This window comes from Eriocheir sinensis, unplaced genomic scaffold (genome assembly GCF_024679095.1).
Source record: "Eriocheir sinensis breed Jianghai 21 unplaced genomic scaffold, ASM2467909v1 Scaffold1172, whole genome shotgun sequence".
Classification (NCBI taxonomy): domain Eukaryota; kingdom Metazoa; phylum Arthropoda; class Malacostraca; order Decapoda; family Varunidae; genus Eriocheir; species Eriocheir sinensis.
Genome location: NW_026110488.1, coordinates 40,633 through 58,269, shown reverse-complemented (window position 1 = coordinate 58,269; position 17,637 = coordinate 40,633).

Here is a 17,637-nt window from a genome sequence, read left to right as displayed (position 1 = left end):
CCGAGCAGTTCTGTTGCTGAGGTAGCAACGTATTCATATCAACAAACTTCCTTTAACACCAAAGGCCACAAGGTGATCAAGTATGACTTCTCTACTCGCAATATCAAAAGCACTCTTAAGATCGATAAATGCTGCAACACTGGTGGGTGAAAGGCGGGAATAAAGCTCATACAGGCCGTGGTGCGTCCCCCGCTGAGGCAGGAAACCATACAGTCGCGGCGAAAGCTTGTTTTGCAGGCGGAACATCAGACGGTTAAGGAAGATCCGTTCAAGCACCTTGCTGAAGCACGATGTCAGGGAGATGGGGCGGAATTTATCAGTACCGGGTTTGGGTATGGGCACTATGGTGCTAGAGGTCCACGCCCGAGACACACAACCCTTCCGAAAACACGAGTTAAAAAGCTGCAGCAGGAGATCGCCAGGAACTTTCTGGAGAAGACGTAGGACAGAGTAAGTGATCCCGTCATCACCAGGTGCTGATGACGTACCTCGAGTCAGGGCACGCTGCAGCTCATCAGACGTGATGGGAACGTCATCCTCCTCATCTGTCCGCAACAGAGCGTCCACCAGGCAGAGAGAACGAAGGCTTGCCTGGGAGGAGAGTGCAGCTTGTACAGGTGCTGGAAGGTTGCCAGGTCGTGATTGTGCAGACCAGGAGTCAATAAGGGACTCGGCATATTCCGTTGGACTGTGATGGAGAGCAATGCAAGGCTTTTTCTTTACAATCTTGTTAATCTTGTGCCACATGGAACCCACGCTGGTGAGATGATTGATGCTATCAGTAAAGTTGTGCCACGAGTCAGTCTGGGCATGCTGTTGGAGAGTCATCAGCTCGTCTCGAGACGTCTGGTACTGGTGAAGATGGGCAGGGGTTGGGTCTCTCTGAAAAGCAAGGCCGTGCTCCACCGCCTTCCTTTCTGCCTGAAGCACACGGTCATCGAGTGGCCCGATACGAACCCCAGGTCGACGGGTGAGATGAGGCCGGGTGACATACCGGGTGTAAAAGTCATGGGTGGACTTCACCAGCGAGGAATACAACTCATCAGGGGAGCTGGTGTTAAATGTAGGAAGCATAGTAGTCATGTAGGAGATGTATGTTGGACAGTATTTTGGAGGTATCTGGATGCGGGAGCGGGCGTGGGAGGGAGGGGGTGTTGCTGGTACGGAGTATCGGAGGTCAACGCAACGTGGTCGGAGAACAGCACGGGGATGGAGAAACACTTGACACGTGGAGCTACCAGTCCTGACGTAAAGATGTGGTCCAGGGTACCTCCACGGGAGTGGTGGCGCCGCCAGTATCCCATCGTGTGAGTCGGTATCGTCTGACGAAATCAAGGAGTCGAGGCCCATTCCGGTTCGGAGCTGGAGAAGAGTCACCAGGTTCAGGATGGCGGGCATTAAAATCACCCATGTACACAATGCCACCAAGTGTTGGAAGGGGCAAGGCCGCCAAGTTTATTCTTCCCGGGGCAGAACATACATTACATAAACGAATCTTGCCGTGTCCCATCGCTACCTCCAGGAGTTGAAAGGTCATGTCTGCTTCAACGGAGGTACGAAGCAGCTGGTGTGGTACTGAGGAGTGTACATATGTGACGAGACCGTTTCGAACTGGGTGGACGTAAGAAACGTAGCCAGTAAGTGAGGGAGCTTGTCTGTCACCAATAAGAGGACCAACAAAGGCCACCTAATTGAATATGACTGTCGGGGAGTGCTCGTTAACATATCCCTTCAAAGCTGAGAGTCTTGCCAGATCTCTTAAACCGCAGGCGTTCCAGGAGATGACATGAAGCTCAATATTACGTGCGAACTCTACCCTTCGGTACACGGAAGCCAGACGTGGAATAGGTGGTGGGGAACGCACGGTCACGCTGTGCCCCGCCCAGGGGTGAGGAAGGTGTCAACGACTCCATACCCTTCTTCTCTAGGTGGGAAACGATGGCGTCAAACTTCTCGGTGAGTGTGGTGACCGTAGCAATCATTGCCTGCTGCCCTTCAACAAGTGTGGTGAGTGTGGTGTCTGTGGAGGCTTGTTTGGCGGCGAGATCAACAAGGCTAGTCTGGAGTGCATCACACCGCTCTGCGAATGAGTTGCAACGAGTCGTTAGAGCAACAACAGCCTCACGAAGCTCACGAGTCTGTGCTGACTCCGAGGAGACAGAAGCTTCATAATGCGGGGTTTGAGGCAACGAGGCTGGCGGAGGAGGAGGAGGAGGCGAGGCTGCTGGTTGCCTCGCCGAGCGCTTGACACAGCCGTGCCATACATTAACTCCCTGCTTGTTACACCGAGGACACTTCCAGTTGATGTTCGTAGATGCGGGCAGGTCGGGTTGTTCGGTGGCTGCGGTGGGACAGGAGGCGGCTGAGGAGCGACGCGGTGTGAGCAGATGCGAGAGTCGTGATCACTAGCGCACCAAGCACATTTTTCTGACGCACTGCAGTAGCGGGAGATGTGTCCGAATTCCCAACATCGGAAACACAATGGACGGTCATCACTAATTCTGCGGATGTCACAGTCGGGGAGGCAGGGGAGGAAACTGAGGGAAAAGCTGAAGGGAGGCGGATCAGTCAGGCTCCAAGAGACAACAATGCGGTTGATAGGTAAACCGTCTTGACGAAAACGTCGGGCAGAGTGAACACCAGGGAGTTCCAGGGCGAGGGAGGGATCAACACCGACAGGGTACCGAGTTATCAGATAGTTGGGATATTTCCTGGGCCTCTCAGGGGAGTCTTGCACATCAAGAATGACGGAGACAAACTCACCCTTTGCTACTCGCTCCACGATGTCCTGGCGGCACCTTGCAATATAGACGAACCGTGATGTCACAGATGCCATCTTCACCTCGGCGATATCCCGCTCGAGTTGGAATGTTTTCTTGACCTCCGCAAGCCAACGAAGCTTAATCTCCACTGGTAAACGCTCCCTAAAAGCAAGCTTCACGTAATCAGCACGGGGAGCAAATGCTGGTAGGGGAGGTTTGATAGGAGCAGCAGCTGAGGTGCGTTGAGGAGGCGGCGGCAGCAGAGAAGTGGGTGTGGAGGGTTCACTGTGGTGTGGTGTCTTGGTAGCGGGTAGGTGTGTCTCGCTGTCACTGTCTGTTGTCTCACCCATAGACCGCTTGCCCGGGTTGGCACGGCGGGAGCCATCAAGTTTGGAAGCAGCTTCAACAGAATCACTTGACACTGACGAGGGTAGAAGTGGCCAGTGTTTCACGCTTACGTCCTCGTCTTCACTGAGTGCAAGATCCATCTGCACGTCAGCAACAGTGCCGGGGCCAGAGTACTCCATGACGGCAACGATGAACTGTTGCAAGGGGCAAACAGCCACACGTCTTCACCCAACCGTAGGTTGGGCTAGACTGAGAGAGAGAGAGAGAGAGAGAGAGAGAGAGAGAGAGAGAGAGAGAGAGAGAGAGAGAGAGAGAGAGAGAGAGAGAGACTCGTGATCAGGCTGTGATGAATAAACTACACACACACACACACACACACACACACACACACACACACACACACTGCCAGGCTTCACGGTCTGACAGGGCGGCGGGTCGAGCCCGCTCAGGCCGGATTTTTTCCGTTGACTAGGAGTGGTTACTATCCCCCCATGAGCAAAGGGGATGGGGTGTGTGGTGTGTGAGGCCCTGGCAGTACCCATACATCGACGATAAAGAGCACTTGCTCATGTCGGGAGGGTACCTGCTGCTGGGGATTGCAAGTCCAACACGTGATCAGGTCGTGGTGAATTACACACACACACACACACACACACACACACACACACACACACACACACACACACACACACACACACACACACACTTAAGGCGGCTTTACACGTGACAATTCCTGGCCGGCAATACAGCCGCGACGATCTAGCGGCTAGACCGGCTGGGTGCTCTCGGGAGAAAGTACCTTCACACGTGGGAGGAGCCGCCGGGAGCATCAAGACGTAAACTGCTAGTAAATGCAAGGGCATGAATTCACCCCAGACACCCCAAAAGGCTATTACCATATCTTAAAACCACAATGAGTTTGGTCCATCAGCCTAATATTGTAGAAATACTTTAAGTAAACGAGTTTTATCATAAGTAGTATTAATTGATTGATTGATTGTTTATTGTTGTATTTAACAACAAAGGAGAAGGGAGGAACATGCCATCCCGACCCCCAGGCATTACATAGTGTGATTATATAATACACGAAAATAACCGTTCTTTATACCTCCTTCGATATCTCGCAAAGAGATAAACATTTCCCGCAATGTTGCTGCCACTCTCTCAAAAGTTGTTTTGCTCAGACTTGTAATGTGTATATTATAATGTACATGTGAGTGTGTGACTGTGTGTCTAAGCACAGGCTCAGTGCCTTTGCCAGGATGTTATGGAACACGTCAGAGCTGATGGCCGTGGGAACACGTGCTTGGCTGATAATAAATCAGCAATTGATGACAAATCATCGCCAGTCATCAACCGGAAGCCCCACCCTTCCGGACGGACTACAAGCAAATAAAATGAGCGAACAACGCGAAGACGGGAGAGAAGACGGGTGACGGGCAGGCGAGCGGTGCTCCGCCGCCACGCGCCCTGTGGTGTGGCTGACTCAAATCGTGCGACTCGCTCATTTAAACTGTAAACTTTATGTACAACTGTTAATATAGTTAAAATACATTTTGTATTTGTATTGACCCTGTGAGAGAGAGAACTAAAGTGAACTCAAAGTGAACTTAACGGCTCCGCTCGGCCAAAACATAATCCACATCACTTAACTAAAAGGCTATTGTGTTATCTCACCTACTACAATCAACTTGTGAAAGCAGGCAACGGTACACCGGACCTGACGAGAGATAGCAGTTCGCGCCTTAAACTTAACACTTAACACCAACTACTTTAAAAAGTAAAAAAATAAATAAAATAAAAATTAAAAAAAAAACTAACATAAGTCGTGGACAGTGCGGTTACGAACTACTCCGAATTGTTATATCCCTCTCTCATACGCAACTTCAGTGATAGTCTGCTGACGCAGCGCACGACCTTCCTGCCCCGTGAGCGTCCAGTCAGCACCCAGCCACACCCGAGGGCAACGCCCCGCTCCGCCCTGCAACTCCACAGCCCGCTCGCCCCGCATCGCACCTCCACACAACCAAGTTTCCTCGGAGGTGTCTCGGCGCTTGTTTATTCCTACGACACAACCAGTCGTAGGTGCACACTTTTCTTCGCCAGGCAACTCAGACCTTTGGGGGTGACTGTGGTGGGCGTATATACTCTGCCCGCCGCCCATCCCACCACCACTACCAGACGACGGACGGCAGACCCTGCCACCCCTGCAGCCCTGCCCCAGCCACCGGCGATGCGAAGGACGCGCAGGCGCTGAGTAGTGGGGTATCGAGTTGCTGTCTTCGAGGTTTTTAACACATTTTAGCTGACACTACATTGATACGGTTTCAGTAATTACACCACTTGTAACATGATTTCAGGTGAATTACTGTTATTATGTTCACATGTTTAGGCGTGTGGGGCCGTATCTAATATATTAGATTTTTCAGCTGTTGATTTTTCTGGCGTGTGGATGTTTAATATTTTTCTTGAGTAACATTGTTACGCATTTTATGTATAATCATTCATTTTCCCTTCTCCTTTCTTTTGTGTGTTTTATTTCACAGTGGAGAAGTTTTGTCTTGCTAAGCCTCACTCATTATTCTTTTTCCTCTTTTGTTATGCATTTTAAACGCATCGGGGAAGGGTGAGCACATACTTAGCGGTGAATGATTATTACTTTAATTATTTTTGCAGCGATATTTTTTTTTCTTTTACCATTTTGCTCCTCATTTTACTAGTAACTCTTTTTAATGGCAGAGAAACCTGACCCGCAGTTACAAGCTCTCACCGAGGACTATGAGGGGTGGGAAGAGAGAAATGACAGTGCCGTCAAGGATAACGGTAACTGTCATGTAAGGAGTGTAGCAGTCTTCAAAGGGTGCCTCCTCCTCCTTCTACGCTGCATGAGCAACCAAGAGGTATTTACTTACCTTACTAATCCCACAGTGGCTTCTGCCCTTAATCACCCGCTAACAGCAACAGCAGTTAGGCCCTTCTCAGGTAGTAAGGGAGGCAGATTATTCGGCCAGGGACTTCTTGTTTCAAAGTGAGATTGTCATGGACATTACATTCGTGTCAGATCCGGGAGATAAAATATCTCTCAGCTGCTCGAAGGTCAATCCCGGGAACGGGAGCACGGCCCTCATAAACAGGAGCGCGTTCACAGGACGGAAAGATTGTGATGCATTTCGGTCACTTTTTCTTGAAACATTTGGGGAAGATGGGCAACACAGCCTCGTAAAGGGTGTAAATTTTGCTGTGGACACTGTGCAAACGAGTGGCCTTTTTAACAGGCCAGTGGACGCCTATAGGCTATCTACTGATTTGATCTCGTGTTTTAAACAAGGAAACTGGACAGATGGAGAAACCATTTCTGTAGCTAATGCTGGATTATTACTAGAGTTCCTTGTGTACATGATTGTCCTTAAAATTCCTCTTCGAAGGAGTGCAGTATCCCTTGACTACCGCCCCACTGGCAACCTACACGGTTTTATCAGCCAACTTTTATGGCACTTAAAATAATTTTGGGTCCTTTTTGAAGCTTCTTTTGCCGTCGACACGTTCATCGGGGAGGGGGGCCTTCGACCCTCTGATCTAAACCTTTTTGGCTGTCACCAGCGGTAATCAAAAAAAATCCCTGGTGTTTTTTTTTCTTTTTGAACAGACTCTGCTTCTTGTAGAGCTTATCTTGTGGGTCCCACAAGTGTCGATGCTGTCTCACTTCTTCTAGCAATGCCACCTCGGCCTCCCGGCTCCAAATCTTGTTATCTGCATCTGTCATTTCTTGTTTTATTGGCGCCGACATGTTGTTTACCCAGCCGCAAGCTGCAGAGAACTTGCCGCGAGAAGAGCTCCCAGACCCAAACCCAGACCAAAAATGCTGCCGCGCCTGTATTGCCAGCCGCGAATTGCCAGGTGTAAAGCCTCCTTTAGAGGTGAGGTTCGTGATTTAAATGAGAAGAGATCGCAAGAAGAGAAGAGGGAGTTTTTTTGGAGAGTAATGGATATGAAAGTGAGAAAGTAGTTCATAGGGTCGAGAGGAAGAAGGGAATAAAACTAACAGAAAAGGAGGAAGGGTGGAAAGTGACATATACGAATATTAATGGAATAGTTTCATCGTGGATAGAGTTAACGACTATTTGAGAGACAAAGAACCTGATATTGTGGGGCTGACGGAAACTAAGTTGTGACACAATTGAGGTGGTGGGGATTGGAGAAGGTGCAAACAACATATGGAGGAGAGACATAAAGATAAAACAGGGAGGAGGTGTGATGTTGATGGTTAAAAAGGCATTAGGGTGGAGGAGGTAACTGAGGGTGAAGGCTTGACAGAGGTGTTGAAAGTGAAAATTGTGGGTGCTGAAGGAAGAAGGAGGCATTATGTAGTAGGGGAGGCGGTGGCTGAATCGACAGAGTAACACCACCGCGTTCAGGAGGACGCGAGTTCAATCCCCGCCCGGTGCCACCAAGCTGGGATTTTTCACCCGCCGCCGAGTGGCTTAAAACTACCCACATGCTGTCCAGAAGACCACCTATCAACCCGGACTCTAGATTCTAGGATTAAAGATGAGCTCCGGGAGGGCAGCATGAGCCAATGCAAGATGGCGCCACTATAAATACTCGCCTGCGCCAAAACGGGCTGGGCCGACCATCAGGACTCACCGGGAAAAAGCCTTGGGCCGACCATCAGGCCCCACCGGGAAAAAGCCTACCGGCGCTATAGGCCGCGACATAAAAAAAAAAGGGGGTATGTGCCCCCATTAACAAGCGTATGGGGGTTGCGGGAATATAAACAAATGATACAAGACACGGTGAGTTGCAAGGATGAAATGTTGAGGGAGTGTGAAAGAATACTTATAATGGGTGATTTCAACTGCATGGAGGTGGAATGGGAGGATTGGCAGACGCAGGGAGCAGACGAGTCGTGGGGAGGAAGACTCCTGCAACTGGCAGTGGAACATGTGCTGACTCAGTGGATCAAGGAACATACCAGATTCGGGAAAGAAGGCGAGGCATCAAGACTAGACCTGGTATGTATTTAGTAAGGAGCCGGAAATAATAGAAAATCTTAACGTAGATTGTTCAATAGCGAAGAGTGACCATGAGGTTGTGGAATTTGAAGTATCAGAAAAGAGAACGATTGGCCGAAAAGAGGATCACAAAATTGGGAGAAGTAACTAGTGTGACTTTGTTAGCATGAGAACCTTTTTTGAAAATGCAAATTGGAGTGGGCTGTACAAAGCCAAGAGTACACAGGATAAGTGAGAGGAGTTTTTAAAGCTATACAAGGAAGCCGAAAATAAATATGTCCCCAAGGTAACCAAAAAGGATGTTGGTAAAAAGGAGTGGTTTAACAAGAGATGCGAGATAGTTAGAAAGAGAAAAGAGGAAGCATGGAAGGGATGGAGGAGACGAAGAAGAATTAACTCGTGGAACGATTTCAAGCAAGCAAGGAATGAATATACAAAGATTAAAAGAGAAGAAAAAAGGAAATATGAAAAAGATATAATCGACAAGTGAAAAGACCAACCCAAACTATTTTATAGACGTGTGAACGGCAAATTAAAGAATAGAAAAAAATCGATAAACTGAAAATGGATGAAACCACATATGAGGACCCAGCAAAGATGGCAGAGGTGATGAATAACAGCTTCCATAGAATTTTCACAAAAGAAGAATTTGTACAACCCCCGGGCCAGGAAAAAGGAAGGGTTATGCAAGAGATTCAGTTAACGGTGCAGGTCAAATAAAGTTTGAACAAACTGGATGTAAGAAAGGCGACGGGGCCGGATGGAGTATCAGGGTGTATCTTGAAAGAATGTAGTGATCAACTTGCAGAGAAACTGCACTCCATAATGAGTGCCCCTCTGAGGGAAGGAAAGGTACCACAAGATTGGAAGAGTGCAAATATAGTTCGGTACCGATTTTTAAGGGAGGCAAGAGAGAGGACCCATTAAATTACAGACCGGTATCACTCACTAGTGCGGTTGCGAAGATATGTGAGAGACTGGTTAAAAACAGGCGGTCGGATTTCTTAGAAAGTGAGAAAATTATATCGGATTGCAGTTTGGATTCAGGAAAGGGAGATCTTGCGTCACCAACTTGTTGTGTTACTACTTAAGGGTGACATATTTAATATAGGAGAGAGAAGGCTGGGCGGATGGAAAGTACCTGGATCTGAAGAAAAAAAAACATTTTACATAGTGACGCACGAGGGGAACCATAGACTGCCATCTTCTGTCCCTCGTGGCCCTGATGAACTGTCCACCCGTCATATTCCTCCGTGCCAGCTTTACCAATCCGTCCATGTATTTCACTCTCGGTCTTCCTCTCCCTCTGGTTCCCTCCACCATTCCTGTCATTATCAGATTCTCCAGCCCCTCTCTCCTCATTACGTGCCCAAAATATTTCAGTTGTCTCAACCTCACCGCCCCTATCAGCTTCCTCCTCTCTCTCACCATCTCCAATACTTCTTCGTTCGACCTTGTTGCCGTCCACGTGATCTTCATCCTCCTCCTCCACAGCCACATCTCCATCGCCTCCAGCCTATTCAACATCGTCTTTGATATAGTCCAACTTTCCACACCATATAACATTGTTGACCACACGAGTTTATATTAAGCTTTTCCGTATTTTTTATAGAAAACTTTATTTGTCAATAAGTTCCTCATATAGCAAAATGTGGTCTTTGCTATACCTATTCTCTTTTTAATTTCTGTATCACACCTTATATCCTCGGTCACAACACTTCCCAAATAATTAAAGTTGTCTACCCTCTCCACCGTTCATCGCAGCTCCATTCCTGGTATCTGTGCATTATTTGACATTACCAACCACTTCGTTCTCTATACCTTAATTGTCAAACCTTTGGATTCCCTTTCTTCTTTTACTCGGTTGAGCATTAATTGTATTTTTTTTCTTTATTGTTTGAGCATGCGTAGAAAGTCGCGTGCAGCAGGGCCGCGGGAGGGAGGGAGGCATGCAGTTAGCAAGTTCAGAAGAGCAGTCAACATGAAAATATCAATAGAAGATAGAAAGAGAGGCAACATGGCGGCGGAAATTAAGAGGTAGAAGACTATCAGTAAGAGGAGGAGAGGTGTTGAGACGAAGAGCCTTAGACTCCACTCTGTCCAAGAGAGCTGTGTGAGTGGAGCCCCCACACACGTGAGATACATGCTCCATACGAGGGCGGACAATGCCCCTGTATATGGATAGCAACTGTGCGGGGGAGAAGAACTGGTGGAGACGATACAGAACACCCAACCTCGAGGAAGCTGATTTAGTGAGAGAAGAGATGTGAAGTTTCCAGTTAAGATTTTGAGTTAAGGATAGACCGAGGATGTTTAGTGTTGAAGATGGTGACAGAAGAATAGGGGATAGGTGGAGAAATTGGGTTTTTGAGGCATTGGAGGACACAAGGTTCCTTTTACCCCAATCGGAAATGATAGTAAGGTCTGAGGTTAAGCGTTCTACAGCCTCCAGTCTGGAGTCATGTAATTCCTGTTGAGAGGGTCTTCTGTTGAAAGAAGTTGAATAATGCAGAGTGGAGTCATCAGCGTATGAGTGGATAGGACAGTTTGATATGGAAGGAAGATCATTGGTGAATAACAGGAAGAGAGTGGGTGATAGGACAGAACCCTGTGGAACACCACTGTTAATAGGTTTATGAGAAGAACAGTGACCGTCTGCCACAGCAGAGATAGAACGGCCGGAAAGGAAACTGGAGATAAAGGAACAGAGAGAAGGATATAATCCGAAAGAGGGCAGTTTATAAAGCAAAGACTTGTGCCAGACTCTATCGAAGGCTTTCGATATGTCTAGTGCAACTGAGAAAGTTTCACCGAAACGGCTAAGAGAGGATGACCAAGAATCAGTTAAGAGAGCAAGAAGATCGCCAGTAGAACGGCCCTTGCGGAACCCATACTGGCGATCAGATAGAAGGTTAAAAGTGGAAAGGTTCTTTTGAATCTTCCGGTTAAGGACTGATTCAAAAGATTTAGATAGACAGGAAAGTAAAGCTATAGGGCGGTAGTTTGAGGGATTGGAACGGTCACACTTCTTAGGCACAGGCTGTACGAAGGCGTACTTCCAGCAAGAAGGAAAGGTAGATGTTGACAGGCAGAGGCGAAAGAGTTTGACCATGCAGGGTGTCAGCACGGAAGCACAGTTTTTTAAGGACAATAGGAGGCACTCCATCAGGTCCATAAGCCTTCTGAGAGTTGAGGCCAGAGAGGGCATATAAAACATCATTAGGAAAAATCTTAATAACAGGCATAAAGGAGTCGGAGGGAGGATGAGTAAGAGGAATATGCCCAGAATCGTCCAGAGTGGAGTTGTTACAGAAAGTTTGAGCGAAGAGTTCAGCCTTAGACATAGAAGAGACGGCAGTGGTGTCGTCTGGGTTAAGAAGAGGCGGGAAAGAGGAAGAAGTGAAATTGGAGGATATATTTTTGGCTAAGTGCCAGAAGTCTCTGGAAGAATTAGAGAAAGCAAGGCGTTGACATTTGCTATGGATAGAGGAGTTTTTGGTAAGTCGACGAATAGATTTGGCACGATTTCGGGCGGAAATGTAAAGGCATGGTTAGCGGGAGTTCGAAGGCGCTGGTACCTTTTGCCTGTTGCGCCGGTAGGCATCTTCCTGGTGGGGCCTGATGGTCGGCCCAAGGCTTCTTCCAGGTGGGGCCTGATGGTCGGCCCAAGGCTTCTTCCAGGTGGGGCCTAATGGTCGGCCCAAGGCTTCTTCCAGGTGGGGCCTGATGGTCGGCCCAGCCCGTTTTGGCGCAGGCGAGTGTTTATAGTGGCGCCATCTTGCATTGGCTCATGCTGCCCCCCGGAACTCGTTCTTGATTCGCTTGGACGGCTTCCTCTAGAGTCCGGGTTGATGGGTGGTCTTCAGGACAGCATGTGGGTAGTTTTAAGCCACTCGGCGGTGACTGAAAAATCCGAGTGGTAGCGTGGGGATTCGAACCCGCGTCGTCCATCACGCGTGAATGAGTGTAATGTGAGCCACGCTACCAGTTCCTACCCATTCCTGAGACATTCCTGAGACAATCACCTCTGTGATGCGCTGGGCACACACAGAGGGGTCTCTATCCTGGAAGCAGTATTCATTCCACGGGAAATCGGAAAAAGTACATCCTCAGGTCATCCCACCAAGCTGAAGCAAAATGCCAGAAGCATCGCCTCTTCGGTGGGTCCAGAGGGTGTACAGGGGCGATAGGACATAATACAGAAATAAGGTTGTGATCGGAGGAGCCCAACGGAGAGAACAGTTTGACAGAGTAAGCAGAAGGGTTAGAGGTAAGGAAGAGGTCTAGTATGTTGGGCCGGTCTCCAAGACGGTCGTGAATACGTGTAGGGTGCTGAACCAACTGCTCTAGGTCATTAAGGAGAGCAAAGTTGTCATGCTGACTGCTCTTCTGAACTTGCAAAACGCATGCCTCCCCCCCTCCCGCGGCCTCGCCACACACGACTTTCTACTCAAGCTCATCCCTTTACTGTCCAAATCCCTTACGCAAGAGTTAACCAGCATCTTCACTCTTTCATCCCTAACGCTGGTAAACTCTGGAACAATCTTCCTTCATCTGTATTCCCTCCTGCCTACGACTTGAACTCTTTCAAGAGAAGGATACCAGGACACCTCTCCTCCCGAAATTGACCTATATTTCGGCCACTACTCTAACTCTTTATTGGAGCAGTGAGTAGCGGGCTTTTTTTCACATTTGTTACCTTTTTCATGCCCTTGAACTGACTCCTCTGCTGTAAAAAAAAAAAAAGAATTGTAGACCTTGTTCACCATCTCTCTGATACACTTTACTGCCATATCTTCAACTGCTTGCAACATTTATATCGTAACACTCTCGCCTCCTGCTGCCTTTCCTCTCTTCAGGTCTTTCATTGCCCATTTTACTTCACTCTAAAATTTCTAGGCCTTCATTTCCTTCGGCCGTGTCATCCATCTCTGTTCTCTCATCACTAAACAGCTCTCTTATAATAATAATATTATATTCACTCCATCCTTGTCCCGCCTCCTCTGCATCCATCAAGACTGTCCCATCTTTCTTTTTCACACTTCCGTGTCTGACTTCCTAACTAACAGGGAAATGAGGACGATAATCAGGGACAGGGTTTCCAACTGGTGCCCTGTGATGAGTGGAGTCCCGCAAGGTTCGGTGTGGGCACCAATAATGTTTCCTGTTTATATGAAATATGGTGGCTGGAGTGTCCAGCTATGTGAGTTTGTTTGCAGATGATGCAAAACTATTGAGACGAGTGAATAATGTGAAGGACTGTGAGGCATTGCAACGGACCTGGATAGAATATGGGAGTGGAGTGGTACATGGCAGATGGAATTCAACCTCGGGAAATGTCAAAAAATGGAGTTTGGTAGGAGTGGCAGAAGATGTGAACATGATTATAAGATGGGAAGTAATATAATATGCAGAGGAGTGGAGGAAAAATATTTGGGAGTGACTCTCAGAGAATATGTCACCGGACAAACACATCAACAGGATAACATGACAAACTCTGAATTTGCTGAGGAACATAAGGACGGCATTTGTGTACTTGGATGAGGAGATGATGAAGAAAATAATAATCCCAATGATAAGGGCAAAGTTAGAGTATGCAGAAGTGGTCTGGTCTCCTCACGAAAAGAAGATCATAAAGAAGCTGGAAAGAGTGCAGAGAGTGGCAACTAAGATGGTACCGAAACTTCGAGATCGGACTTATGAGGAGAGACTCAATAGCATGGGGCTCACAACCCTGGAAAGAAGAAGAGACAGAGGAGCTCTGATAGCGGTGTACAGGGTGGCGAGCGGAATGGAGCATTTGGACAGAGAGGACCTGTGTGTATGGAACGAGAGAGAAACAAGAGGACATGGAAAGAAGTTGAGGGCGACCACGTGTAGGAGAGATGTGAAAAAGTTTACCTTTCCAAACAAAAACATTGAGCTATGGAATAGACAGAAGGAGAAGGTGGTTTGTGCAAGAAACATTCATGATTTAAAGAAAAGTTGGATAAGAGTGAATATGGAGACGGGACAGCGCGAGCATAGCTCTTTTCCCGTATGTCACAACTAGGTAAATACAACGGGGTAAATACCCACGCACGCGCACGCGCGTTGAGTGTGGGCGGAGATTGAGAGCCAGCCGGCGAGTCAGCGAGGAGTGTGGCGTGGCATTAGAACACCGTAGCTACCTTCCTGAATATGCGGCCGGCATATCTTCCCAGGCCCGTGGATTCGTACCTCCGCGCGCTGCCCACCACACCGCGGAGGCACACTATCCATAACCCCGGTAAATGTGTCACCAATATCAGCCAAGACTGATTGATGTTATAAAACGTATGTAATAACCTAAATACATCGTTCCATTGACTCAGATATTTGACAGCAGCAGAGTAGAAGCTGTAGTCAGAAGTCTGGTGGCCACGGTAATGGTGGCGGCGAAGGAACCCCCGAACTTATATAATTTGCAGCCGAACAGTGTGTGTGTGTGTGTGTGTGTGTGTGTGTGTGTGTGTGTGTGTGTGTGTGTGTGTGTGTGTGTGTGTGTGTGTGTGTGTGTGTGTGTTTGTGTGTGTGTGTGTTTGTGTGTGTGTGTGTGTGTGTGTGTGTGTGTGTGCGCGCAATAATGACAGCGTACAAGGGCAATCTTATCCACACACGGGTTATTCCCTCTGGCCCACCATATGATGTTAGAGGACGGACACACGACACACTTGGAGTAATTCCGAAATTCAAAGTAAATTTCATATACAATTTATCTTCCAGATTATCACTAACAGCCACAATTACCACAAATTAGTAACGATTACTGATGATTGGTAGTGAGTTACTTTATTCAATCCGTGAGTTACTACGAGGTATTTTTCGACGAATATATTTAAAATAGTAAGAGTACATGTTTTTCGCTCAGCATGGCCGGGAAAGCCTAAACTGCCAGGTGGTGAGGCTTGTTTTCGTAAAATTAAAACCCCTTCCACCTGGAGGGGCTGTTGCGTCATAGCCGTACATACGCGTCAACATATGCATGTGTCATTCCATGCTTGTATATACGTAAAAATTGCATTTGAATATTTTTTTCTCCGTAAAGTTTCTCATGTCATCCTCTCCTCCGAGCGGCGAGACAGGGGAGGAAGAGAGGCGCCAAAGCCAGTGCCAGTCGGAACAGTCGGGGAGAGTGCGTCGTAGTTTTCTCTCCACTCCAGCCAAAAAAACGTCCTTACAAATGATGTACAAGCGCAAGGCAACCAGAAATAGTCATCAACATCAAGAGGGCTTATGGAGCGGCCAACTCAGAAAACAAGCAAGAGAGTAGCGTAGAAGCGAGGTATTTAGAGGTAGAAGCGAGCGGGTGTGCGGGACCAGATGCCTTGTCATTCTTCAGTAGGTCAACAAGGTATACACAATAAAACGTGAATAATAAATACAAATGGCAAGACAGCGATGAAATGGAAAAACATCTTTGGAACCAAGTAGTTTTTAAATTTAAAAAAAAATCACAAAATCGAAAAAAAGTCTGACCGACTTTTGTTAGGTATCATTTAAAAAAAAAGTAAAGGACAATTTTTGCTATTGATAGAATTTCAAAAAATGTCAAAAGAAAACGGGACACAGTGAAGAAAATCCTGACAATTTTTTTTTCGAAGACAAAACAAAAAGCCAAAAATTTTATCAATGCGAAATGTAGATAGGTAAGCAAAGTTTCTATGTTTTATTTTTCAAAGCGATTAACTGAAAAATAAAGTATGCGAAACAAACAAACAAACAAAAAAAAAAACGCTTTGTATGAGTCTCCTCAAGCTAATTTAATGTAAATTCACAGAGTATCACACCTTTACACCAACAAAAACATACTAAGATTTCAAAGCTAATGGACGTACCATATACACAGGAGGACACCCCGTAGTCGCCCCCCTTTAAAATTTTCTACCGATGAGATTATTACTATTTACGGTAAAAGTCAATAAACACGAACACACACACAAAAAGAAAAGAAAAACCATCCAATCGCGGCTCCTGCAAATATAAACAGGAGTGGCCAGAAGAAACACTGATGAATCATTATAGTGTATACCGATGTAAGTTTAGTGTATACAGTTGTAAGTCCTTGAACACTGTGTAAGACTACCCGTGTTATTTATTTACTTTTTTACGTATTAGCCTTTAGCTGGGGTAGGCTTTCTTGGTGGGGGCCTGGTTGTCGGCCCAAGCTCGCTGTGGCACAGGCAAATGTTTATAAAGGCACAGCTCCTATCCATTTACAGGGGCCTTGTCCGCCCTCGTATGGAATATGCATCTCACGTGTGGGGGGGCTACACGCACACAGCTCTCTTGGACAGAGTAGAGTCTAAGGCTCTTCGTCTCATCATCTCTCCTCCTCTTACTAATAGTTCTCTACCTCTTAAATTTTGCGGCCATGTTGCCTCCATCTCTATCTTTTATCGATATTTTCATGCTGGCTGCTCTTTCCCCTCCCGCGGCCTCGCCACACACGACTTTCTACTCAAGCTCATCCCTTTACTGTCCAAAGCCCTTACGCAAAAGTTAACCAGCATCTTCACTCTTTCATCCCTCACGCTGGTAAACTCTGGAACAATCTTCCTTCATCTGTATTTCCTCCTGCCTACGACTTCAACTCCTTCAAGAGGAGGGTATCAGGACACCTCTCTTCCCGAAATTGACCTATCTTTCAGCCTCCTCTTAACTCTTTTAAGGAGCTTTTTTTTTTTACATGTGTTACCTTTTTATGTCCTTGAACTGACTCTTCTGCTGTAAAATATATATATATATATATATATATATATATATATATATATATATATATATATATATATATATATATATATATATATATATACAGAGGAAGATGACAAAGATGATTCAGGGGGTGAGAAACTTGCCTTATGAAGACAGGCTGAAGCATTTAAATCTACACTCCCTAGAAAGGCGAAGGTTGCGAGAAGACTTGATCGAAGTCTATAAGTGGATGAAGAGCTTTAATAAAGGGGATGTCAATAAGAGTTTGATAGTAAAAGAGCCAGGTAGGACGCGTAGCAATGGTTTTAAGTTAGACAAATACAGATTCAACAAAGACATATGCAAGAATTGGCTCACCAGTAGAGTGGTAGATGAATGGAACAGGCTTGGGAGCCATGTTGTGGGTGCCACTACCATAGATACATTCAGGAAGAGGTTAGATAAAGCCATGGATGGTGAGGTAAGGTGGGGTTGAGTGTACAGGAGCTGCCTTGTATAGGCCAACCGGCGTCTTACAGACTCCTTACGTTCTTATGTTCTTATCTTTATATATATATATATATATATATATATATATATATATATATATATATATATATATATATATATATATTGTGTGTGTGTGTGTGTGTGTGTGTTATTCACGTACGGGCTTGTAGATCATTGTGGATCCCTGTGAGCCACCATCCTCTGGGAGCGACCTTTGAACTCATTATATGACCGGTCTATGGATGGGAATGAAGCCAATACACACACTCACCCTCCGGGCTACGAGGTCAAAA